The following is a 21024-nucleotide window of genomic DNA, read 5'->3' as shown; positions in this document are numbered from 1 at the left end:
CTGCTGTATGGGGACTGACTAGCTGACGAGGAATATGACTTCTCCTGGGTCTCTGGACTTTACTCACAGTTATCTTCTCAGGGTATGCTTTCTTACTGGAACTGGAGGTTGTCTGCTGTTTCATCCAATTAAGGCTGCAGGGCTCAGGCTGGGGATTTGATCAATGTCTTCCCTATATTTGGGAGCTCCTAACACGCACAGCCTTCCCCAACAGGGGTGGCTGGCACACTGCCACTAACTTCCTTCTCCACTCAAGCTGCAGGATGTGGGCACAGCCTACTCTGCTCACAGATGGGGAGCTAAGCTGGAATGAACTATTCCAGCTTAGACATACTAAACTGAATTTAAGTCCTTACCAACACATTGCTGCCACCTGCTGGTGAACATGGAAATTGCAAAATTAAACATTTTACATGGTTTATAATGCACAGTTATGAAGACATAATGTAAAATCATATGAGATGACAAGGTTAAGGCTCTTAACAGATTGTAGCAGGGTAGAAGAGTTTCATAACACAACTCTGGGGTGTTACACTTGCAGAGAGAGTAGCCCTATTGCCACTTAAACAGACAGTACATTTACCAAACCTATTACCTTTGACTAACTCTATGCCCTCAATGACAGCCTGCTGTACCCATATCTTACGGTAGCTGTCTCAAATCAGACTGTAACTTATAAGGCTAATTTCACACTAGCGTTTTTTGCTGGATCCTGCAGCAAAAACACTTCCATTACTGATAATACAACCATCTGCATCCGTTATTAACAGATCTGGTTGTATTATCTTTAACATTGCCGAGACTGATCTGTCATGAACTCCATTGAAAGTCAATGGGGGACGGATCCATTTTCTATTGTGTCAGAGAAAACTGACCCATCCCCATTGACTTGCATTGTGGGTCATGACGGATCCGTCTTGCTCCGCATCCCAGGACGGAAAGCAAACTGCAGCATGCTGTGGTTTGCTCTGCGGTATGAGAACGGGACGGAATGCATTTTGGAACATTCCATTCTGTTCAGTTATGTTTTGTCCCCATTGATAATTTATGGGGACAAAATTGAAGAATTTTTTTCTGGTATTGAGACCCTATGACAGATCTCAATACCAGAAAATATTAACGCTAGTAGGAAAGTAGCCTAAGCCAGTTAGTAACTACGAACTGTAACTGTACGGAGATGGTGACTAAGTACTAATTACTCAAGTGTGAAGGCTTAAAGGGGTTGTCTGGGTTCAGAGCTGAACCCCGACATACCCTTATATTCAACCAGGCAGCTCCCCTGAGGCTAGCATTGGAGCATCTCATGCTCTGATGTGCTCCCTTGCCCTGCGCTAGATCGTGCAGGGCTAGGGCTCTTTTGTTTTCAATAACACACTGCCGGGCGGAAGCTGCCGCCCGGCATTGTGTTCGGTGACGTCACCGGCTCTGATGGACGGGCTTTAGCGCTGCCCTAGCCGTTTTACTGGCTAGGGCAGCGCTAAATCCCGCCCATCAGTGCCGGTGACGTCACCAGGTTTCCTGGCAGCCCCGTGGAGAGCCCCGATACGTCACCGGATCTCCAAAAAATGCCTTTGCCCTGTGCGATTTAGCGCAGGGCAAAGAAGAGCATCGGAGCATGAACTGCTCCGATGCTCAAGTCAGGGGGGCTGCCGGGGTGCATATTGAATGAATTAGCCATCTCTGCGACTGTCAAGACCACAAAGGTAGAAATGTATAACCGTTTTAGTTCACAGAAATTAGTTTAACCCTTTCAACACTGGGTGATTTTCTGTTTTTTCATTTTTCATTTTTTTTTATTCCCTGTCATCCCAAAGCCATAACTTATTTATTTTTCCATTCACATAGCCATATGAGGGCTTGTTTTTTGCAGGACAAAATGCACTTTCTAATAACATCATTTACAGTTGCATACAATGTGGTGGGAAGGAGAAAAAAAATTCCTAATGTGGTGTAAGTTTAAAAAAAAAACAACACAATTCCGCCCCAATTGTATGGGTTTTGTTTTTACAATGTTTCCTAGGTGGTAAAACTGATCTGTTACTTTCATTCTCCAGGTCAGTATGATTACAACGATATCACATATGTACTGTATAGTTTTTCTTGCATTGAATACTAAAGATAAATTACAGTCGTTGCATTGCCATATTCTGACCCCCATAACTTTTTTATTTTTGTGTGTACAGAGCTGTGTCAGGGCTTATTCTTTGAAGGGCAGTGTAGGACTTTTTGATCACCTTTTATTAAATTTTTGTGGCAGGTGAATGGCCAAAAACAACAAATCGTCCATTTTGATTTTTTTTTTTCATTTCGCTGTTTGGCATATGGGATAATTATTTTTATATTAAAATAGTATGTGCGTTTTTGCATGTGGCGGTGTCCTTTAAGTTTTTTTATTGTTTTTGTATTTATATTTTTGGGAAAGGGGGGTGATTAGAATTTTAATATTTTCAGATTTTTTTTTACACTTTGGGGAAGATTTATCAAGACTGGCATACACATACGCCAGTTTTGATCTCCCTGCGCTGAGGTGAGATGCACCAAATTTACTGAGAGGCAGATGACTCTTAGGCTCCATTCACACGTCCGTGATGTGTTGCGGACCCGCAAATTGCGGGTCCGCAACACACCAACCCGGCACCCCCATAGAAATGCCATTTTATTGTCCGCAAGCTGCGGACAAGAATAGGACATGTTCTATCTTTTGCGGAGCTGCGGACCCGAAGATCGGGGACGCGCTCCGCAATTGCGGATGCAGACAGCACACTGTGTGCTGTCCGCATCCATTCCGTCCCCATAGAGTATGAATGGGTCCGCACCCGTTCTGCAAAATTGCGGAATGGATGCGGACACATTCTGCGGACATGTGAATGGAGCCTTAATAAATTAGGCGCATCTCTGCCCTGCTGTGTGCCAGAAATCTACACTAGGCAGATGCTGGCACAGAATTCAGCTATAACTTACACCAGTTTCTGGCATAAGTTATAGTATGTCCAGCAAGCTGTGTAAAGTCCCGCCACTTTTGTTGCCTCTTAGGAAAAGTGGTGAGAAGCCTAAGAAGTCCACCATAATGAGCAACTTTTTTTTACACCACAAAATAGTGGCATAAACACCTTATTAAATCTCTCCCATGGTGTTCCAACAAGATAACTCCTGCACATGTTCTGCCCGTGCTGCACAATGTGCTCTTCAGGGTATTCAGCAGCAACGCCGGCCAACTCAATCGCCAGATCTCCTCCATCCAGAATATGTGGCACTTGCTTGGGCGACGACGGATCTTTTATCCACAGCAGCGACAAGCACCTTGGTTGAACAATGGGTCCAAGTTAAAAGAACTTGGAATGACATAGCACAGGAGGAAGGGGACGTGTTACCCAGTATTAATGTGACCCTGCCTCAATGTAAACCCTGCTGCAGAGCAGGGTAATAAAGGCTGCACCACCTTGGTTGTGTGATCATTGACCAAGCGCCACGAGCAGATTATTACTTTTTCAATCTCAGCTCAATCACATTAAGTTTTCCAGGTGTTCTTCATTTTCTGGTAGTGTATTTTATTCTTTTCTTAGGCTACTTTCACACTGGCGTTTTGAATTCCGTTTGTGAGATCCGTTTTAGGGCTCTCACAAACGGTTCAAAACGGATCAGTTCAGCCCTAATGCATTCTGAATGGATAAGGATCCGCTCAGAATGCATCAGTTTGGCTCCGTTCCACCTCCATTCCGCTCTGGATGTGGAGTCAAACGTATCCGTCCTGACTTACAATGTAAGTCAATGGGGACGGATCCATTTTCACAGACACAATATGGTGCAATTGAAAACAGATCCGTCCCCCATTGACTTTCAATGTAAGTCAGGACGGATCCGTTTTGACAGACTTTTTTTTAGAACAGACACAAGCGTTTGCATTATAGGTGCGGATCAGTCTGTGCAGATACCAGACGGATCCGCACCTAACGCAGGTGTGAAAGTAGCCTAACTTTTCCAATAATGTAATTCACCACCAGGTGGCAGTGCAGCTTAAATCTGTTTTTGCAGTATCTGTTCCCCATGGTGACTTGTAGCTGGCTTGATTCATTTTCCCATTACATTATACACTACTCATTTCCATGGTTACGACCACTATGCAATCCAGCAGTGTTGGCCGTGCTTACACACTATAAGAAAAAAAGTGTCAACCTATGCCCCGTTTCCTATAGTGTGCAAGCACGGCCACCAAACCTTGTATCTGCGCTGCAGCGTTGGCCGTAAACCCTGGAAATGAGCAGTGTATAATGTGATGGAAAAATGAATCAAGCCAGCAAAGGAGGCAATATGGCCAATCACAATACATTAGTAAGTGCCTTGTATTAACTTTCTCTACATGATAAGGGTACTTTCACACTTGCAGCAGAGGATTCCGGCAGGCAGTTCCGTCGCCGGAACTGTCTGCCGGATCCGTCAAAACGTATGCAAATTGATGGCATTTGTCAGACGGATCAGGATCCTGATCCGTCTGACAAATGCATTGAAATGCCGAATCCGTCTCTCTGGTTACATCCGGAAAAACGGATCCAGCATTTATTTTTTTCAAATTTTTTGCTTTCCGTTTTGCCGGAACACATGTCAATGGGAAAGTGGTTCGGAATTTTGGACAGAGATAAAACCGCAGCATGCTGCGGTATTATCTCTGTCCTGAAAAGGCAAAAAGACTGAACTGAAGACATCCTGATGCATCCTGAACGGATTGCTCTCTATTCAGAATGCATTAGGATAAAACTGATCAGTGCTTTTCCGGTATTGAGCCCCTAGGACGGAACTCAGTGCCGGAAAAGAAGCACCCACCCTTATGTTGTTGTTATGTGTTAGTCGTGTATTCCAGTAGAGGAGGTAATAGTTGGCAGGAACAGGGATAACCACCTGGTTGCTCCCCTCTTGATGGGAGTGGGTTGGTCCTGTATATTGACAGGAGGGTGAGTTCCTGAGATATAGTGAAGGGGGAGGAAGTACATGTCAATGCTCATGCTCCTAGTGACTGTATCCAGTTCTCCTGTGAGACCATCACTCCAGAGAAATCATAAGTATCCAGAAAGAATTAGTGGTCCAAGACAGCAGAGTGATCAGTGACAGGTGGCAGGTGGGGGACTATGGCTCAGACACCCATCACATACAGTAACCTCCCAGGCCATACTAGCGTCAAGCCTTTAACTCACAGTGGATAACTATATCCAAAAGTGCCTGCAAGTGCTATTAGGTTGGCACACAATCAGCCATAATACCTCTTCATCTGGTGGCAGAAATACTGCACTTTGTACTTGAAAATGCTGGATTTGCCACAAGTAAAGTGAGTTGTTCACTTCTGGCCTGATTCTTAAAACCATCTTTCCATTGCACCAATCCCCATGGAGTAACAGCCCGAGTGAGTACACCGTTTGAAAACACCTCCACTCCCATGCTCAGCACCGCCTCCTGAGGGGCTCGCTGCACAATCATCTCCTCTATATGGTAAAGAGCGATCATCACTGAGATTGCCTCTGGGCGAAACGATGTTGGGAGGAGGGCACTGGCATATCGGTTTGTATCAGGGGCGTAACTACCATAGAGGCAGACTATGTGACTGCTATGGGTCCCCGGGCAAGAGGGGGCCCAGTCTCAGTTGGGATTATTTCCTCTTCTACTGGAGGTCAGGTCAGGACTCTACCCTCTAACAGAACAACTTTTAACAAATTAAGAAGTGGAAAAATGGCCCAAGGGTCATTGAAAGGGGTTTAGGCAAAAACCCTTCTGTCCAGTGTGGGGGACTTGGTTTGTTCCTTGCTATAGGACCCTTACTTCTCTATGTACGCCACTGGTCTGTATTATCAATTGTACTTTCAATTGCTATTTCATATATTTGTAGCCCTTTGCCATTTTAAATTAGCTCCTATACGAGTTATTCATCAGATCCTTTCCTTTTTGGAAATATATGCTACTTTTTGGACCTGATACTTCAGCGGCCTCTTGAGTAGTTATATTCTTATACATAGGGATCAGTATTATAGTAGTTACATTCTTGTATATCCGTATACTATTGTAATATATATATATATATATATATATATATATATAGTGCAAAACATCTCCGTCGCATACAGTTGATCAGGTTGTTGATTGTGGCCTGTGGAATGTTGGTCCACTCCTCTTCAAAAACTGTGCGAAGTTGCAGAATATTGGCAGGAACTGGAACTTGCTGTCATATACGCTGATCCAGAGCATCCCAAACATGCTCAATGGGTGACATGTCCGGTGAGTATGCTGGCCATGCAAGAACTGGGATGTTTTCAGCTTCCAGGAATTGTGAACAGATCCTTGCAATATGGGGCCGGGCCGTGCATTATCATGCTGCAAAATGAGGTGATGGTCAGGATGAATGGCCCAACAGTGGGCCTCAGGATCTCATCACAGTATGTTCAAAATGCCATCAATAAAATGCACCTGTGTTCGTTGTCCATAACATACACCTGCCCATACCATAACCCCACTGCCACCATGGGCCACTCGATCCACAACCTTGACGTCAGCAAACCGCTCACCCACACAACGCCACACACGCTGTCTGCCATCTGCCCTGAAGAGTGAAAACCGGGACTCATCCGTCAACAGAAAGCCTCTCCAACGTGCCAGACGGCATCGAATGTGAGCATTTGCCCGCTCAAGTCAGTTACGATGACAGTTTGTGCAGAAATTCTTTGGTTATGAAAACTGATTGTTGCTGCAGCTGTCCGGGTGGCTGGTCTCAGACGATCATGGAGGTGAACATGCTGGATGTGGAGGTCCTGGCCTTGTGTGGTTACTCGTGGTTTGCAGTTGTGAGGCCGGTTGGATGTAATGCCAAATTCTCTGAAACGCCTTTAGAGAGACAGCTTAGGCTGGGTTCACACCTAAGCGTTTCGCAAACGCGCGTTTTTATGCGCGATTTTTTAGCGGGTATTTATGCGCGTTTTTGTAATAGTAAACGCGCGTTTGGGTGATTGAAAGCAGTGTTGTCCAAAGAGTCTATGGCCCAAACGCGCGTCAAACGCGCCAAAAAAAGCTCCTGTACTTGTTTGAGCGTCGGGCGTTTTACAGCGCGATCGTACGCGCTGTAAAACGCCCAGGTGAGAACCTTTCTAATAGGGAATCATTGGTTTCTCTGTGTTGAGCGTTTTACAGCGCGTAGGAACGCGCTGTAAAACGCTTAGGTGTGAACCCAGCCTTATGGTAGAGAAATGAACATTCATTGCACAGGCAACAGCTCTGGTAGACATTCCTGCAGTCAGCATGCCAATTGCACGCTCCCTCAAATGTTGCGACATCTGTGGCATTGTGCTGTGTGATCAAACTGCACATTTCAGGGTGGTCTTTATTGTGGGCAGTTTAAGGCACACCTGTGCAATATTCATGCTGTCTATTCAGCACCTTGATATGCCACACCTGTGAGGTGGGATGGATTATCTCGGCAAAGGAGAAGTGCTCACTAGCACAGATTTAGACAGATTTGTTAACAATATTTGAGAGTAATGGGTCTTTTGTGTATGTAGGAAATGTTTCAGATCTTTGAGTTCAGCTCATGCTAAATAGGAGCAAAACGAAAAGTGTTGCGTTTATATTTCTGCTCAGTGTATATATATATATATATATATATATTCTTGTGCATGTGGGGGCAATATTATAATATTACAGCATTGTACATATACACTCTAACAAAAAAAACGCACACCTAGATAGAAATGTTGGATTGCTGGAAAACTCGTCATGCAGTTATGTCTCAGGCAGATAAGTACGGTAAATGATTACAGATGTGGTCCGATTAGACTCTGGATCTTGCCACAATATGAAGTAAAAGTGCTCCTCCCACTGCCCTATAAAAAGGCTCTCAGTGGCTAATTTTGGATGGTGTTCTTCTTGGTGAGAGATAGTTGCCTGCAAGACATGCCTCTACAACACACTCAAAGACATTTTGTCCAGTTGACAGACTTTGAGAGGGGGTGCATCACTGGATTGAGAGAAGCAGGGTGGTTATTTCGATGAATTGCCCACCATCAAGGCAATTCTGACCTAGCTGCCAGGAGGTGTTGGGAACAGGTGTCAAATGAGGGTATGCACACACAGCGAACACGCTCCAGATGGCCCAGACAGACCATCAGTAGAGAATATCATTTGAGCAGCTCCTACAGTTTTGTTGTCCACCATCTAAACACTAGTGGCTCCTTCATTACATAACCCTGTCTCTGCCCGTACCATTTCAAGAGGCTTAGCAGAAGGAAATTTGGTGTCACAGCTCCCATTACATTTACTGCCTTTGACAGCTATTGACCATCGCCTTTATTTGCAGTGATGTAGTGAAGGAGAAATTTGGACTGCTATGGACTGGAACCATATAGTCTTTAGTATTATGGAAGTTACCGTTATATACTTGTACATAGTAGGCAGCATTGTAGTAGTTATGTTCTTGTGCATAGGAAGAAGTGCATTTATGTAGTAGTTAAAGGGAACCTGTCACTGGGATTGTGTGTATAGAGCTGAGGACATGGGTTGCTAGATGGCCGCTAGCACATCTGCAATACCCAGTCCCCATAGCTCTGTGTGCTTTTATTGTGTAAAAAAAAAAAGATTTGATACATATGCAAATTACCTGAGATGAGCCTGTCCCTGAGAGGAGTCCTGTATGTGAGATGAGTCAGGGACAGGACTCATCTTAGGTTAATTTGCATAATAGTTTTTTTTACACAATAAAAGCACACAGAGCTATGGGGACTGGGTATTGCGGATGTGCTAGCGGCCATCTAGCAGCCCATGTCCTCAGCTCTATACACAAAATCCTGGTGACAGGTTCCCTTTAAGTGTTATTGTTCTTTTCCTGTATGTAGGAGGCAGTATTATAATAAGTAGATAGATTTGGTTGATGAGTGATAACCACATTTGTAAGACCACAATCTGCTCAGAGCAGTTTTTACTTCCGTTTGTATATGCGGCTCACACATAGGGAGATATTTATTCATTATAGACCAGAGTTTGATGCCGGTCTATGATATCCCCGTACACTGCTGGAGGATACGTCTAATTGGCGACGAGTAGCAATATTTTTCATGAGTTAGGTGCATCCTCCTGCAGTCCGTGCTCCTAAACTGGAATCTACCCCCAGCTGGCTCCAACCAGAAAACTTGGTATTTGCAACTTCTTTATGCCAGAAAACTCCCCCGTATTGTTTTTTTTCTCAGCAGGGAGATATGATATTAGGGGTATTTAACCGCTACCCGACCGCCTAACGCAGGATTGCGTCCTGCGGGTGGCCGGGTTATTTCTCTTTGACGCCCCGGCGCGTCATCTCACGAGACGCGAGATTTCCTGTGAACGCTCACTCACAGAAGCGCACGGTCACAGGATCCAAAGGTAAACTAGTTGATCTACAGCCTGCCAGCAGCGATCATTCGCTGGCAGGCTGTAGATGCGATTTTTTTTTAACCCTGGAAAGGTATATCAGACGCTGTTTTGTTAAGAGCGTCTGATATACCTGCTACCTGGTCCTCTGGTGGTCCCTTTTGCTTGGATCAACCACCAGAGGACACAGGCAGCTCTGTAATAAGTAGCACCAAGCACCACACTACACTACACCCCCCTCTCACTTATTAACCCATTATTAATCCCTGATCACCCCCCGTAAGGCTCCATTCAGACGTCCGTATGTGTTCATGGTGTCACTCTTTAAAGTCAGCCATACACATGAAATAACTGTCAGTCGGACAGCTGTCTCTACCGATTTTTACGCATTTGGATTCCAAACTACTTCTCACGCTTTAGGGCCCCTAAAATGCCAGGGCAGTAAAAATACGCCACAAGTGACCCCATTTTGGAAAGAAGACACCCCAAGGTATTCCGTGAGGGGTATGGCGAGTTCATGGAAGTTTTTATTTTTTGTCACAAGTTAGTGGAATATGAGACTTTGTAAGAAAAAAAAAAAAATCATCATTTTCCGCTAACTTGTGACAAAAAAATAAAAACTTCCATGAACTCACTATGCCCATCAGCGAATACCTTAGGGTGTCTACTTTCCGAAATTGGGTCATTTGTGGGGTGTTTCTACTGTCTGGGTATTGTAGAACCTCAGGAAACATGACAGGTGCTCAGAAAGTCAAAGGCCCAGATTTATCATTAGCTCAAGGCAGAATAATGGAGTGAAAAAGTCGCAAATTTTTGCGCAATCACTAAAACTGCGCAAAAATTTGTGACTTTTTTCTGCTCTGCACTATGCTCGCCAGTTTTCTGAAAGTGGGCGTGTTTTCTTATGCAAATGAATCTCTAGACAGATTTACTATTGGGACTATTTAAAAAGTCGCAAAAAAATGCGCAATTTCACTCCAGTGAGGGCCATGCTTATCTTATGAGACTTTTTAATAGAACATGCGACTTTTTCGTAAAGGCGTGCGACTTTTTCGTAAAGACGTGTGACTTTTTCGTAAAGATGTGCGACTTTTGTAAAGCTGCTTACTGACGTATAAACTGCTCCCGTCAAACCACATTTATTACAGTCTTAAAGGGCCGATCATAAATCTGACTTGGCTAAAACTGACTTTAGCCATATGTAAAAGTGGAGTGAGCTGTGATAGTAATGATAAATCTGGCCCAAAGTGCGTAAATTCACATTTTTGCACCATAGTTTGTAAACGCTATAACTTTTACCCAAAGCAATAAATCTAGATAGAAATGTAGTTTTAATTGAAAAATTTTACAACAAAAGTGAAAAATGTTGTTTTTTTGCAAAAATTTTGTTCAATTTTGATTAATATAAAAAAAGAGTTAAAATGTCAGCACAATGAAATACCACCAAATGAAAGCTCTATTAGTGAGAAGAAAAGGAGGTCAAATTCATTTGGGTGGTAAGTTGTATGACCGAGCAATAAACCGTGAAAGTAGTGTAGTGCAGAATTGTAAAAAGTGGTCTGCTCATTAAGGGGGTTTATGCTAGGGGGAGCTGAGCTGGTTAAAAAGATATAAAGGGACATACTGGTACTTATTGCCAGTTTAAAAAAAATGTCTTTACCTTGTAACTGAGGATGTTTGTGCATCCTTCATGGTGTCACTTTAAAGTCAGCCATACACATGAAATAACTGTCAGTCAGACAGCTGTCTCTACCGATCACCGCATACATATACACTCACCTAAAGAATTATTAGGAACACCATACTAATACGGTGTTGGACCCCCTTTTGCCTTCAGAACTGCCTTAATTCTATGTGACATTGATTCAACAAGGCGCTGATAGCATTCTTTAGAAATGTTGGCCCATATTGATAGGATAGCATCTTGCAGTTGATGGAGATTTGAGGGATGCACATCCAGGGCATGAAGCTCCCGTTCCACCACATCCCAAAGATGCTCTATTGGGTTGAGATCTGGTGACTGTGGGTCCATTTTAGCTTTGTGACATGGTGCATTATCCTGCTGGAAGTAGCCATCAGAGGATGGGTACATGGTGGTCATGAAGGGATGGACATGGTCAGAAACAATGCTCAGGTAGCCCGTGGCATTTAAACGATGGCCAATTTGCACTAAGGGGCCTAAAGTGTGCCCAGAAAACATCCCCCACACCATTACACCACCACCACCAGCCTGCACAGTGGTAACAAGGCATGATGGATACATGTTCTCATTCTGTTTACGCCAAATTCGGACTCTACCATTTGAATGTCTCAACAGAAATTGGGACTCATCAGACCAGGCAACATTTTTCCAGTCTTCAACAGTCCAATTTTGTTGAGCTCGTGCAAATTGTAGCCTCTTTTTCCTATTTGTAGTGGAGATGAGTGGTACCCGGTGGGGTCTTCTGCTGTTGTAGCCCACCTTTCTTTCCCATGACATTCAGTTTGGAGTTCAGGAGATTGTCTTGACCAGGACCACAACCCTACGTGCATTGAAGCAACTGCCATGTGATTGGTTGACTAGATAATCGCATTAATGAGAAATAGAACAGGTGTTCCTAATAATTCTTTAGGTGAGTGTATGTTAAGTTTGGCTGGGCATGCATGTTTCATGAACAGAGAGAGGATGAAAGCTGCTGCAGATTATATCCTTAATAAAAGGATCAGGTACTTGAAATCCAGTATGCTTGATCTTTCACTCTCTTATCATCTGTCATCAGAGGAGAGTCAGCAGACCTACATTCACATTAGATGGTCCGCCAATCCTTCAGAGATTGGTGGGTTTAGCCCATGCTAATTTAAAGAGGTTCTTCACTTTCATTTAACTGATGATCTATCCTCTGGATAGATCATCAGCTTCTGATCGGCCGGGGTCCGACACCCGGGACCCCTGCCGATCAGCTGTTTGAGAAGGCAGCTGCGCTCCAGCAGTGCTGCGGCCTTCTCACTGTTTACCGCCGGGCCGCCCGCCCACTGACGTCACGACTAGTATCAACTAGAGTGGGCGCGGCTAAGCTCCGTTCACTTGAATGGAGCTTAGCCGCGCCCACTCTAGTTGATACTAGTCGTGACGTCAGTGGGCGGGCGGGCCAGCAGTAAACAGTGAGAAGGCCGCGGCGCTGCTGGAGCGCCGCTGCCTTCTCAAACAGCTGATCGGCGGGGGTCCCGGGTGTCGGACCCCCGCCGATCAGAAGCTGATGATCTATCCAGAGGATAGATCATCAGTTAAATGAAAGTGCAGAACCCCTTTAATATTTATGGTCAACTTCAAAGTGAAGGAACGCAACTCTCCTATAGCAGGGAAGTATGGGACCCACCATCCCAGATTTTATTTGAGGATCCTATAAATACTGCTTATTATGGGGAGAAACAACAGTATCAGAATGGTTAATTTCTACAGGAGTAGATATCTGGCATACACCCGCCCATGACCTTCAAAGTAACCACTAGTATGATTGCTCTAGCATCCTGATGAGGATCTCGTATGGACATTATCCAGCTATGTGACATGGAACTTTTTCACTTCCCAGTTACACCCAGAATGACCATATCCATGATTCATCCTGAAATAACCCATGCGCCTCCTCCCTTAACTGTGCACATGGTGATCTTTGTCCACCCGCAGCACATTGCACATTTTGCCTAACCCAACAGTGCAGAACTCATGAAATGCACCTATAAATCAAGAATTTTAACGGTCCAGTGATAGATGGCTGCAAATCCTGTAGGACTGTAGAGAAAGGCCCAGCTACTGCAACGGATTAGAACGTTGCCCTGTTCTGTATGATGTTGGACCAATGAAGAAGCATATGTGAAGACAGATACTATTGCCTCTTTTTCTTGTGGTAGGACAGGTGTGCCAAATGTTTTGCTCTCTGTTATCAGGCATTTTATAGGCTATGGCGACGATATTACTGTAATATCTCTAATAGTGAGTGACAGAAGGAAACGCCCCTCCCACCATAACCGCAACTTATATCATATATGCACTATTATATACTATAAGTCCCAGCATATCTAGGCATGTCTGCAAAAAGCGGTGTTGTCATATGTTTTGGTGGTGGTCAGATCCCCGTATAGAAAACTGGAGGATATTTTTGACTCTGCACTCTAGGATGGCAGAAGTAATCAGGTGGACACAGTTGTTACTTTTTTTTTTTTTTTTTTTTTGAAAACAAAAATCCAGTGTTTTTATTCGAAAACCTACCCTTCCATAAACAAACATCACTTTTCTGAAGATAGGTGCTGACAATACATAAGGTGCTGACACTACACAATTTTACCAGTTCACTTGTCATGTACTGAGGGGGGTATTTTTTTTTTTTTTTTTTTTTTATTACTTTGCAATATTATAAAATTCATAAACCCGTCAGTTCTATTGAGTGACATTAATTTCACTTCACCAACCCCCCACCCAACCCCACTTTGCAGGAAGAGAAAAAAAAAAAAAAAAAAAAAAAAAAAAATCCTTCATAGAGAGCCTAGGGGGGGAAAAGGTTCTGATTAATTAACCCTGTTCCAATCTTTCCAGAGTTTTTTCCACTTCAAGTAAGATCCTCTTTGTTTGTACAGAATCTTTTCATAAGTTTTCACTTTCTTGACCAGGCCCAACCAGTTGTTGTACTCTGGAGCAGAAGGGGAAAACCATAATCTAGTGATCAGGAGCCTAGCCAAAAACATAACCTTTATCAGCAGTTGGCGTTTTATAGGCTGGCAATTAAGCTCCGATAAGTCTCCCAGGACCCATATCCTGGGTGACAAAGGGATAGAGATGTTGAGTTTGTGAGCCAGATTGTTTTGGACCAGACTCCAGTATCTGCTCACCGTGGGGCAGTCCCAGAACAGGTGTAAATGATCTGCCCCGGGATCGCCACAGCGTGGGCAATCGGAAGAGGCCCTAAGGCCTCTTTTGTATAACCATATGGGTGTCACATAAATTTTGTACAAAATATTAAATTGTACAACAATGTGATTAAAATTGTGTGAAACCAACTTTAAACTATCCCCCATGTTCTCCCAACTTGGAGAACCCACCTCTGAGAGTAAAGAAGACCAGGCTCTCTGTCCTGGAGAGAGAACATCCGAAAAAAAATTATTCATTAAGTGTTTATAGCAGTGTGATATTTTAATTCTCGTGACAGTTTTCTTGCAAATTAAATCGTGTAGAAATAAAGGGGTATCAATAAAAAATTGGCTATCCGACGTACAAGATAGTGCTGACCTTAGTTGAAAATATGGAAACCAAACCACCTCACCTAAGTTTGCCCTTTGTTTTAGTTCCATGAGGGGCAATATTTGTCCCTCACTAACCACTTGGTGTAGATACTGAACATTTTTATTCCTCCAATACTGGCAGCAATTTAAGTCATTTAATTTAAGGAGCTTAGAGTTGTGCCACAATGGGGTACAAATAAGTGACGCCTTAACTCCGCACCATCTCCTTATGGCCAACCAAGTCCTCATAGCCATTTTGCAGAACAGTGTGTACCCACTCAGTGTGTTTACTAGATAATCAGACTCCAATACAGTGAAGAAGTCCGAGAATCCTGAGTCTTTCACCACTCTACTGCAGAAAGGGCTATTTTCCCAGTCATTAAAAAGACATAATTGGGAGGCCATAAAGTAACCCCTAAAATAGGGGAGATTGAGACCTCCCCGCTCATAGGGCATAGAAAAGTAGAGTGCCTTTAGTCTCACACGCTTCCTCCCCCATATTAAATCATTGAGCATCCGGTCTATCAATCTAAAGTAATTATCTGCAATCCATACAGGCGAGTTGCGCAGAATATAAAGAACCTGGGGCAGTACTACCATTTTTATTAATGAGATTCTGTCCGCTCTGGAGAGCAGGATTTTTTGCCATACCTTAATTTTAGCCCTCACCTTCATCAACAGCGGAATCAGATTTAATTGTAGATATTCATGCGGTTTGGCAGAAACTGTTATCCCCAGGTATTTTATTGACTCAGAGATCGTCAACTGATTATCCCATTCGCCACGCAACTCGTCTATAGGAAGGAGGACGGTCTTATCCCAGTTGATCTCCAAACCGGATGGATCAGAGAAGAGACCAACCAGCTCCATTATACGAGGGAGAGTAGTGTCTGTTTGATGCATAAAAACCAGGATGTCATCTGCATAGAGTGAAACACGGTCATACTCCCCATTTATACCGAAGCCGGCCACCTTTGAGTCCTGCCTTATACTAGTTGCTAAAGGTTCGATATAAATATTAAATAGCAGGGGGGAGAGGGGACAGCCTTGACGGGTACCTCTTCCCAGGATGAAACTCTCTGTCACTGTCCCATTAATCCTGATCCTAGCAACTGGGGAATTGTATAACAGCTGAATCATTGCCATACATTTTGGTCCAAAACGCATTTTCTTCATATCCTCCCAGAGGAAAGTCCACTCCACCCTGTCGAAGGCTTTGGTAGCGTCCAACGACAGGATGGAGCGGGCACCACCTCCCGGGGACTGAATATTCGTAAATAATCTATGCAAGTTATGCTGAGTACCCCTTTTTGGCATAAAGCCATTTTGATCTGGGTGGATAATGGTGGATATGACCCGCGACAGCCTTCTAGCCAGAGCTTTGGATAGTATCTTAGCATCCGTGTTTAATAAGGAGATTGGTCTATAAGAGCTCAATTCTGCCGGGTCCTTATCCTTTTTTAAGATTAAGACAATGAGAGCCTCCATCATGGAGTTTGGTAGTCCCCCTCCCTGTGTTGCTTGGGAAAAAACCTCGAGCAGCTGAGGAAGAATCACATCCCTGTACTTACGGTAAACCTCGTATGGCAGGCCATCCAAGCCTGGCGATGAGTTCCCCGAAATAGACTCAAGGGCCTCCTGCAGCTCTGAGAGAGACAATTCCTCTTCCAGATATTTTATTTGAGCTTCATTTAAGGTGCAGAGTGGAATTTTCTCCAAGAACCGCATCGCCAGTTCAGATGTCAAGCCAGAGGAGGGTTTATATATCTGAGCAAAGTAATACAGAAAAGTATTCCTGATTCCTTCTGAATCTGTTATAATTTCCCCCTCTGTATTCCGGATCAAGGTAATAGATTGATTTTTCTTATCTTGTTGTGAGATTATTCTAGCTAGAAGCTTACCCGGTTGTCCAGACTCGGAAAAATAATTTAACCCCTTAAAAAATACCCTATGGTTTGCCTTCTCTATTACACAACTCTCCAGGAGGCAGCTGGCCTTCTGCATCTCTTCCCTGTTGTGCTCAGTGGGTTGCCTGGTGAATCGCTCAGTTGTAGATGCCGCAGTCTTAGCCAATTCCTCCTCCTTCCTTTTAAATGTTCTCTTTAGTGCAGCAATCTCACTTATTAAGGTCCCCCTCAAGTATGCTTTCAAGGCATCCCATACCATATTGATGTTTGCAGAGGGTAGATTCACCTCCCAAAAGGAAGAAATCAGCAGTTTAATAACTTGATGATTTTCCATAATAGTGAGCCAATATGGATTCAGCTTAAATCCCAGCCCCCTAATATCCTTGTTCTCCCCAGTGCAAACCTCAATCGAAACGGGCGAGTGGTCTGAAATTGTTCTTACTCCATATCGCATCTTGCGGATATTACTCAAGTTACACTCATTAGTAAGTGCTAAATCAATCCTAGACATTGCTCTACCGCCCCTACTGACACAGGAATACACTCTCTTTCCTCCGCCAAGATGTTCCCATATATCCACCAGCCCTACTTCCAAACAAAACTGAGACAGCGGGGAGTTACAAGAATTCCTCCGCCTTTCTGTATCTGATGAGAATCTATCTCTGTTAGGGTCCATGACCGCATTAAAGTCTCCCATCAAGATCAGCCGAGATTCTGGTCTCCTTTCAGAAAAGAGCATCAACTGGGTCAGTGGATACATTGAAAATGGCGGGGGTATATAAAAAAAAGCGAGGATATAGCTGCATCCAGACAGCTCGCCATGAAGGAAGATGAATCTACCCTGATCATCTATATGGGATTTTATAAGGGTGAAATCTATAGAATTATGGATAAGAACTGAAACCCCCCTGGCAGAACTGCTGAAAGTAGAATGATAAGATTGAGAATACCATCCCGTTGTCAGACGAGACACGGTTTCTTTAGTTAAATGGGTTTCTACTATGCAGATGATTGCTGGGAGATATCTTTTTACTGCATCCATAATCGCCTGTCTTTTTACCTTTTCCCCCAGCCCTCTGACATTCCAGGATACCATTCTAATAGACATCAATTACAAGAAAGAAAAAAAAAAAACCTGCCTGCAAAGTGGGTAATCATCCCCCCCCTTCCCCCCCCCCCTGAACCTCTAACCTCCGGCCGTTCTCCCCCATTCTAGCCCCACCCCCCTCCCAACCCTCCGGTAATGAAAGTACACAATGTCAGATGCCCTTTTGATCCATCCACTCTAGCACTTGTTGCGGTGTCTCAAAGAAAAGGGGAGTCCCATTGTGAATCACTCTCAGTTTCGCTGGGTACTGTAGAGAATATTTAATCTCCTTGGATGCCAGGCGTTTCTTTATCTCTGTGAAATTTCTTCTCTTTTCCTGAGTTTGCCGAGCAAAATCAGGAAAGAAGAGCAGCCTTGTGCCCTGATATTCAATGGGTGTCAATTCTCTTGCTCTTCTCAGTATCATATCTCTGTCAGAGGACAATAATAGTTTCATTATAATTGCACGCGGGGGCCTCCCTGGAATAGGTTTCCCTCCTGGGATTCGATGAGCTCTTTCAATTTGAAGTCCCGATGAGAAGTTATCGCTACCTAGGCTATGCAGAACCGCATCTTTAAGTTGTTCCTCTAAGTGTCGACCCTCCACTCCTTCTGGGAAGCCAATTATTCGAACATTATTTCGCCTTGACCTATTTTCAAGGTCCTCTAACTTATTTTGAAGTACTTGATTTTCTGAGGCGAGAAGCATAGTTTTAGATTTTAGCATGTCCATGTCAGTTTGCAGAGAGGCAACTGTTTTTTCCATATGCGAAACTCGATCACGGATCTTTGCTAGGTCATCTCTTATTAAGGATATATCGATCTGCATTGACCCCAATTGAGCGGACATCCCTTGTACTAAGCTGCCGTTGTTTTCCACGGCGCCAAGGATTTTGTCCAAGAGAGATGGATCGTATTCAGTTTGTGTTTGTGCAAGGAGGCCTTCCTCCCCCGTCTCCTGATCTGCATCCTCTAATCCGTCCTCAGACTGATCAACTTTTTGGGGAATTTTAGCGAATTTTCTCAGATTAGCAGAGGGATTCGTTTTTACTAAGTTCTTTTCGAATGGGAGAGGTGATTTCAGGAATTTGTCAATTCTGTTTTCTGGAGTTTTAGACCCCACCTTGATTACAGAGGAATCGACTGAACGTCGCTTTGGGGCCATTCTTTCATAAGAAGAAAGTTTATTCTCTTTTTTTTTTTTTCCCCCTGTCTCTCCTTTTTTTCCCCTCTCTTTCTTCCCCCTTTATCCTTGTCCTCTTTTTCTCTCCTTTTTTTTTTTTTTTTTTTTCCTTCTCCTTATTCCTTTTCTTTATTGCCTCTCCCCCTTTTCTTTCGCCTTCTTATCCTCTTCGGCCTTTTTCTCTATCTTCTCTTTCTCTTTTCTTATCCTTTTATTTATTTATTTATTCTTTTTCTTCTTCCCCCCCCCTTTTTATCCTTTCGCCCCTACCTCTTCCCTCCCTTATTCCCTTCCTCCCCCCCTTACACTCCCCCCCCCTCACCGGGGACGAGAAAAGGAAGGAGAGAGCGGGTAAGCAAAGAGAAAAAAACAAAACACCTCCAATCAAAAAGAGAGGGACTATGTCCTCCGTGTGGCAATCTGAGGGAGAGAAAAAAATAAAAAAAAATAAAAAATAAAAAAATCCTGCACACCAGGGATGGAAAGGCTCAGAAAAACTTAGAAGAGGCAAAAATAGGCTATATATATATATTTTTTTTTTTCTCACGTGTCCGGAGAGGAAGTCCTACTCGTAGGGCACTCCACAGCTGATTTCCAAATATCGAGGGCAGACGAGAGGGATGGCAACAGTTCAAAGTAGAAGGCACCAACAAAGTGGGAGCCAAAGTAACAGACAGTCCGCAACAAGCAAGCAGCAGGTGGAGAGACGACCCAGCAGCACACAATCCGGGCAATCAATCAGCTGAAACCCGCCTCCAGAGCAGAGCCAGACGGTCCGATGACAGTGCAGAGCAGAGCAAGCAGCAGGGATAGAAGCGGAGGATCCCACCGCACAATGGCTGACAAGCGATGAAAAGCAGCGCACCAGGCAGCCGGACCCAGAGGGCAGGAGGTAAAAGCCTACAGCAGAGAGAGGAGATAGCGCCGGGTCACAGCACTATCCATCAGCTGTTCAGCATCAGCTGTTTTCGGATAGACGCGAGAGCCTGGGAGGAGGAGGCCGGTGGAGGGGGAGAACGAGACGCGACGTATTCACGTCATCACGCCGTCTCTCCTGCAACGCAATGTACTGTTGTTACTTAAAGCAGGGTTCACTTAAAGGGTTTTTCCTATCTTGGACATTGGGGGCATATATCTGTGTGGAAGAAGCGGTGAAAACCTGAGAACCAGCCTCCTGCACATCCAGCAGCGCAATGTGTGTGAGCGCCTCATGCTGCTGTTGGGAACACAGGATGTGTCGATCTTCAGGGAAACAGGTAAGTATTTGTGTTTTATTTTATGGCGCTGGAGAGGGCACTAGGGGCAAAAGGAGGGCACAAGGAGGACATAACCATAGTGAGGGGGCACAACGATGGGCATTACTACTGTGAAGGTGTCACAAGGAAGACATAACTACTGTGAAGGGGCCACAAGGAGGAAATAACTAATGTGAGGGGGCACAAAGGTGGGTATAACTACTGTGAAGGGACTGCAAGGAGGACATAACTACTGTGAGAGGTCACAAAGGTGGGCATAACTATTGTGAAGTGGCCACAAGGAGGACATAAATACTGTGAAGGGGCCACAAGGAGGACATAACTACTGTGAGGGGGCACAAAGGTGGCCATAACTACTGTAAAGAGACTGCAAGGAGGACATAACTACTGTGAGAGGGCACAAAGGTGGGCATAACTACTGTGAAAGGCCACAAGAAGGACATAACTACTGTAAAGGGGCATAATGTGACCTGTTCTTCCCTAGTTTCCAGGCCAGTTACTGTCCCCCTTCCCTCCTGTGTTCAGTGTGGAGTCCCCCCCCCCCCCCACACTGATCGTGACAGTTCTGTCCTGATAGTGGTGAAGGTGGGAAGTAGCTCATAGAGCACACTCTATTAGGAACCATATCGAGGTCAAGTATCCAGAGATCCCTCTCCTACCTGAGAGTTGAAAAGTAGCTTGTAGAGCACCAACTGTCAAGAATCATACTCAAGACATTGCTGTGAGGATGGGGTCTACAGCCAAGCCACCAGTCATCAATCAACCATTAGGCCAGTATAAATGCAGAACTGCAGACATCCAACCTGTTACCGTACCACTGTCACAGGTAATGGGGAGGGGATAACACCAGATAACATACAGAAGGAATAGACCGGAGTCGAGGCCTCAAAGCTAAGGGAGAGGGATGGTGACCTCCTAGGAATCCCTACACCTCTCCCTGACTCCTGCCAGTATGAGTAAACCCTG

The sequence above is a fragment of the Bufo gargarizans genome, chromosome 6, assembly GCF_014858855.1.
Source record: "Bufo gargarizans isolate SCDJY-AF-19 chromosome 6, ASM1485885v1, whole genome shotgun sequence".
NCBI lineage: Eukaryota > Metazoa > Chordata > Amphibia > Anura > Bufonidae > Bufo > Bufo gargarizans.
The sequence above is the reverse complement of the archived record's forward strand: the minus strand, read 5'-3'. Positions refer to the sequence as shown.